This window comes from Varroa jacobsoni, unplaced genomic scaffold, assembly GCF_002532875.2.
Source record: "Varroa jacobsoni isolate VJ856 unplaced genomic scaffold, vjacob_1.0 contig03378, whole genome shotgun sequence".
NCBI lineage: Eukaryota > Metazoa > Arthropoda > Arachnida > Mesostigmata > Varroidae > Varroa > Varroa jacobsoni.
The window spans coordinates 27037-33295 of record NW_019215012.1 but is presented as its reverse complement, the minus strand read 5'-3'; the positions used below and the strand labels follow the sequence as shown (position 1 = coordinate 33295).

General features: G+C 38.7%; 2 long non-coding RNA genes across 5 annotated transcripts; one reads left to right on the top strand and one right to left on the bottom strand.

Moving 5' to 3' along the window:
* Nucleotides 1-313: 313 nt before the first annotated feature.
* Nucleotides 314-5306, bottom strand: LOC111272818 (uncharacterized). 3 transcript variants are annotated; one of them, XR_002687743.2, is made up of 4 exons: nucleotides 4963-5306; nucleotides 4073-4153; nucleotides 1319-1846; nucleotides 314-370 (listed from the first exon to the last, which is right to left on the bottom strand). It is a non-coding gene; the product is annotated as an uncharacterized LOC111272818 (long non-coding RNA). The 3 variants fall into 3 exon arrangements; XR_002687745.2 differs by lacking the exons at nucleotides 314-370; nucleotides 1319-1846 and adding an exon at nucleotides 2026-2328; XR_002687744.2 differs by lacking the exons at nucleotides 314-370; nucleotides 1319-1846 and adding an exon at nucleotides 3472-3845.
* LOC147751811 (uncharacterized) lies at nucleotides 1640-3978 on the top strand. 2 transcript variants are annotated; one of them, XR_015315857.1, is made up of 2 exons: nucleotides 1640-1890; nucleotides 3794-3978. It is a non-coding gene; the product is annotated as an uncharacterized LOC147751811 (long non-coding RNA). The 2 variants fall into 2 exon arrangements; XR_015315858.1 differs by lacking the exon at nucleotides 1640-1890 and adding an exon at nucleotides 2326-2530.
* Nucleotides 5307-6259: the final 953 nt, after the last annotated feature.

Below are 6259 nucleotides of genomic sequence, written 5' to 3'. Positions count from 1 at the left end.
CCAATTAAGTGCATACAAGATTTACCAGTTGAGAAGAAATAAAGCCTATTAACGTTCTTACGCTTTTGAGTATGTGGAAGGCTACCCTAATGACAAGTTAAAGATGACAGATTATACGATAAGTTGTTTGAGACAATACGGACGTAAAACTGATCCAATTTATATTAGGCATTAAGACTTCAGAGAATACCAGTAATAATTTCACTTAGCTGAGCACAAAGTTTCACTAGTCAGCATTATTTAGAATATAGACCGATGAGGGTTCAAGTTCTATATAATAAAACTTGACCTAAAGTTATTCAATTGTAGGCATGTCTATCCTTCGCGCGGAATGATCCCATCTGCTGTTGGCCGCTTTACATCTAAGCGCCTTCAAAGAAAATGAGTTTAATAATAGTTTAAGCCAATTGTTGGCCGCTCGCCTACATACTTTGAAAGCCTTATTGAACCTCATTGAATATATGACACTTGTGTTTATTTCACATAAATTCATGACTTTGTATAAATTATCAGAGTTGAAGGATCGTTGTTTATCTTGTTATACCGTTATATGTATATATATAATAGTGAAATTAGGGTAATATATATATTAACATTATAAAATAAATGGAGACCTTTAACTTAAGTTCATTCAACGGTGGTAGCCTATAAAACCATACAAGTAAGGGCTCGTGGGGTCACAAGTAAAGTACGAAACGTTCAGACCGCTGTGTTCAGACGACAGATATTAAGCGTCATAGTTAGTTGCATTTGATTGTAGAGTTGCCACGATACGAAAGAACTTAAAGATCATCTTTTTAGAAAATATATAAATATTGCTAGTTGATTAATATTTATCTAAGTGTAGTTGTCTTCAAGCAGCTGAAATTGGATGATTTTGAGCCTTATCATGTGCCTAATATCGTCATGAAAGTCCTAGCCAGTGAAATTATGCCGTGGATAGTTTCTCATTGAGCTAATCCCTAGCATTAACTGTATGTGATTGTAAATTAAATTGTTCATAGAACGCCTCTGAAACGTCTCGCTGGACTAAGTACATATGAAACTGTATAACAAGCTGTCTGTTCTAAAAGTCACACTGTGAGATGGCAATTGATTTTTACTCGCCTATCTTCAATGACTGAACAGAGCCAATGGCACAACTGTAACCTGTCACCTCAGATCTCATTGTATCTGTTTCCTTTTTTTTTTTTTGACAAAAATGGCACCGTCTGAAATTCTACGCGACGTACACTATAAAATGTGATTCTTTTAGATGAGGTGATCGGAATGTGTGACATCTTAAAATTAATTCTATGCATCTCTGAATATTGATTACCTGTCGCGCTGCAGGTTAAGTGTGCACACTCGGGCAGCAGTTACGCCGGAGCTTCAACTTCCTTGGTATTGATCGGGATAACCACATCAGCAAACCTTGTGTTTGTCTGGTAGAAGTAGTAAGAAAAAGTGTAATCAAGAGGAAAATAAAATACAGAACGGCTGAGAAGTATCGTTTGGAGTTACAGAACTCGCGAGAAAAAAACGAAGAGCAGCCAAGTAGAACTACTGCTCAAAAAGTTCACCTGATACCCGTGACAGCGGACGTAAACGCAGCACTGAAAGAGCCACTTATGCTGGTAGGTGATGCAGCGACCATACGATGGTAGATCGTCAGTGTAAGAAAAAACTTAGGAAGGCAACGACTTTCGAATCTCGAAGGCTAAAGATAGAGGGAGAGAGGGTCCTGGCGGAAGGTGAGGAACAAATACAAAATGGGCGGGGCGATCACGGCAAGACCGAGGACGATGACGACGACGGCGGTAAAACGAAAGACGACATAGCAGCACCGGCAGAAACTGCTCACGGGCTAGAATACGAAGAGTCAAACAGAGTAAAACAAATCACTTTCAGGTAAGTCTCGAATGATGTCCTGTCTAGAAGCCTGTAACCGCTGTAAGGAGCGTCTGTGACAACGTGGGCAGGGGAGTCAGTAGAGTTCGTGAAAAGAATGAGCGTTTCCAACTATATTTACGCTATATGTGAAAACAGTATCTCCAGAAGAATCGTATAATACAGTGTAGTTTATAGGATCATTCTAGATTCGCATGATATGTAGGTATAACATAACTGGTGAGTTTTTTTTTTTAATTCCCTGCGTTTTTTAAGTTCAACTCGATTTTTATTCCAATATTTTTATCATTTCATTACTCTCTCTTCAAATGATTTAGATTCACCCACATTGGAAAGTGGGGCAGCACTCTCGTTGCTGGTTTCGAATAGGGCTAGAGGAGAACGTGCACCTCCGGGATTGCCATTCTTTGATAGGAGTGTTGTGACAAACGTCGGATGCTGTTGAAATTTTCAAAATAAGAATGATTATTTCCATTGTCATCTGCACATATTAGCTAAAAGCTTCAACAGACTTAGTTAGACAGACAGACAGAATAGTACTTCGTTCTTCTTTATCTGCTCTAGCTCACAGAGAGGCGAAATCAGGATAGTAACTGACTCTGGCAGCAAAAGATCGATCAACCGACCCCGTTAAACGAAGGTGATTCATCATTCACACAAGGGAACGCCACAAGTCAGTCAGCCAGCCATTCGAGAACTTAATGACACCTTTGATAGATCTCTATGATCTTGATGCTCATTGGTGGCTTAAAGTTCGAAGGCAGGATAATAGAAAATGCTAAATAACAGACAACTGAGAAGCCAAACTTTCACTTTAGGAATCATTGAATGTTCAGGCTTCTGCAACATAATGCAGTCTATTAAGATATTTTTAGGTCATACTGATAAAAGCCAACTCAAGTTTTCTGAGGGCATTAGCCTGTGTAGTTCTGTATCTTCTGTAGACATTCGCAGTTGGCCAAATAGGTTTTTATCAAACAGTTTTTTGCTCTTTGATTTAAGTGAAAAAAAAAAAAAAAAAAAAACTGTAAAAATGTCAGCTGAAATACGCTATTGTCGTACACGTACGTCGGGTATCACGTTAATTAAATAGAGTAATGAATTGAATGATACTCTCCTAACAAGTGTAGCATTCTATCAAACCCAATTTCGTAATGTAAACAATATCACTATTAACGAGTATAACTCATGGTTTTCGTTAGGGCATTAATGAAACGGAGCTCCTTAACGATTCAAATCCCTTGAGGGCATTCTAAAAGAGTGCAAATTATATAATAATAAGCAGCCAATCCTTATTTGTTTCCATGGTAGGACTTGGTCTCCATTGAGAACTTCTATATGCTCCTAGTGTAGTGCCGATATTTATACACATTGATATATATTATCAATATGGATAGATAGGCGATTGGTCGATATTTTTTGACTCTTGGCCCTTAACTGACTTCGTATATCTAATTTCAAAGTACGTCTTCGGCTTAACTGCCCGTCTGTTAAGGTTCGCAACAACGTTAGCACAAAATTACCACTACAGAAGGATCTAATAGCACAATACTATGAGAAAATAGAATATATACACATATATACATATAGTTATTAATATTCGTTATTTTATCACGTAGATTGTACAATAAACATCAATGGCGAAGCTTGAACGGACAGCTTCTGGCCTTGCAGACTGCACGGCCTGAAAGACTGTTACCACACGCACGAAACTCATGTTAAATTGTAAATCGGACGAACTACTTCGTTTCGGATATAATACATATAGGGATTTTCTAATGCTAAATGTTCCTTGCTTTGCCGGCCTGCGAGCTGTCTCCGGCGTGTGCAGTCATCGAATCTAGAACGCTGTCCAATCGGTGCGTAACGAGATGCGTGTCTACGATGTTCTGCGTGCACTTAGGTCATTCTGAATGATGTATCCTTGAGCTGAATACGTGCCTGCCAGGTGTTGACTAGAAGGTTCAATCAACGACGTGCATGAAACGAGAAGCCTAATTTTCAAGGACGTGCAACACTGATTCAAAACACGGCCTTTGTCTTGGAGTTAGAGAGTGCTACTGGTAAATAAAAAACAATTTTGTACGACTTGCATTACGTAGAAACTTTTGTTCTCAATCAAATTACTACTACTACTACTACTACTATAGCAGCAAGCCAGCATATATCGTCGCTCAATTACCCATATCTTAGAATCCATGGTTTCAGATGGTTGAAATCAGCGGCGCCATAATAGTCTGAAAGCGATCCAGAAGTATCTTCCCTAAAAGAAGAATCATGTTATTGTATAACTAGATGAGCTAGATATAAAAGTCCTAAACACGAAGGGACAGATTACTTTTTTTATTGTCAAATGTTCAATGCAGTTAACTTCAACGAGGTGCACGTTTTCGCTAATTCGATACGAAGCTGGTGACTGATAGAAAGCCTACTAAACCTGTTTTTAAAATAGACATCATAATTATAAAAATACCTAGTTTTGTTGTCAATTGATCATATTTGCACGTTAATAAAAATCCATTTGCGCTCCTATTCGATCCTTTATACACACAAATACATTCGTTGGTGAAAGTTGCCCGTGTGGTCCGTAGTAGTTAGAGGCCAACTATTCAGAAGCCTCGCAAAAGGAGACCGATAAGGCTTTCATGCCAATAAGGCTAAAAGGACCTTCGTCTTATTGTAATTTCAAAGAGATTTACATATCTTGTGAAGTGTACCTCTGAGTGGTAAACTATTTTCTCTTTGTTCACACAAACCCTGTAGAATATACGTGTTGTTAACGGTACTCGAAACGTGACCATTGCTTTTTTAAAGCAAAACCTTGGCCTTTCAAGCCTCCTCGAAAACCACTCGGACACTCAAAGTTGGGGTGGCCGTTCGAACCGATGACAAGCGATTATGGTGGTATCCGCGCACATATTATGCCTGCCTGCGTGTCGCAGTGTCCATTGACGTGACCCCTACTTGAGTGGGTGGCAAAATTACGCTGTTTGCCCAACGAATGCCTAAATCAACCCAAAATACTGATTTTACCAAACTTGCCTAATTTGCCCACGCTTCTAGGATATGTACCATAAACGGAATGAGTCGCTGGAAATCACACATATCAACGAAGTCGAAGGTGAATCAGATCTTCTGGTGAAACAGGTTCATGCACTGATTACCTAGTATCTCCTATTGTACGATGTTTTGTTGCCTGTGGGCAAACGAGGTTGCCTTCGCCTATGCAGACAACTCGATCTATCAACAATTGAATCTGATGTGCAGTTGTTTCTTTCGGACACGTACGGATTTGCTGACTGCATCGCCTTCACGTCTTTCGCTGTACATTTCGCCCATGCTAACTCGCATCGACTGACCGCAGCGGATCGATTTGCTGCCCGATACTGCAAAAACTATGTAACGCAAGCAATGGTCATCCTGTTTTTCTTCGAATAAGGGTGCAGTTACGATGAGAAGATACCAAAGTTAGCTTCGAGTACACTGCACAGGGTAAAGCAGATGGGTTTTATGTCGATTGTTGGGTCCTGTTAGACGAAATTTCTCTGACAAGCGAAACATCTTGCATTTGTAGTGTGGAGAACAAGACTACAGCAATGTTTTCTATGTATATACACACACTAGAAATGTCGTAATTGCCTAAAAAATAGATGCTAGATGCCTAAAAAAAATAACAGTATGTTTTCAATTGCACCAACAACAAGCGAAACTGCACTATTTTCCTTAGTAGTGGATCGCTGTTTATAAAAGGACAGCGGAGAAGTCAGATGGTTCTCAATCAAAGGTTATTTTTTCAGTGGTTTCACTATCACCCGCCACTACAACTATTAGGTACACAAAATACATATATATATATATATATATATATCGTTGACGTAATATTACATAAATACTGTTTTAACCTTGATTGTTTATTCTATAATTAAACAATTGGAAATTTTCCAGAAAGTAATATATTTCACATTATAAACTATCGCGATGGCTATTCAGGCGGGGTAGTACGCTTCCTTCTTCATTATATATATAATTTACTTAGTGTGAAATTATTTTTTCATGCAAATTGATCAAGCCGTCTGTAGTTCGGACCAAACGAATAGAATATAAGGCATTTGTGGAAATCTATACGTCTCAAAACTGTCTAGCGGAGTGTTTTATTCAGGAAAATCCAATTTTCCGTCGTTTAAGTACACACTATTTTGTTTTCCAAAGGTACGCTATAGACTTAGAAAGCCTGAAATTTGTATTGACATCGAAACTTTCTCCGTGTGCTTGTTGTAGCTAATTTTTCGCAGTATGCACAAGACATATGTAGTTCAGGCAAGACAAAACGTTTCTAGGTGATACGTAACCTGCGTTGGTGTCCTTATTT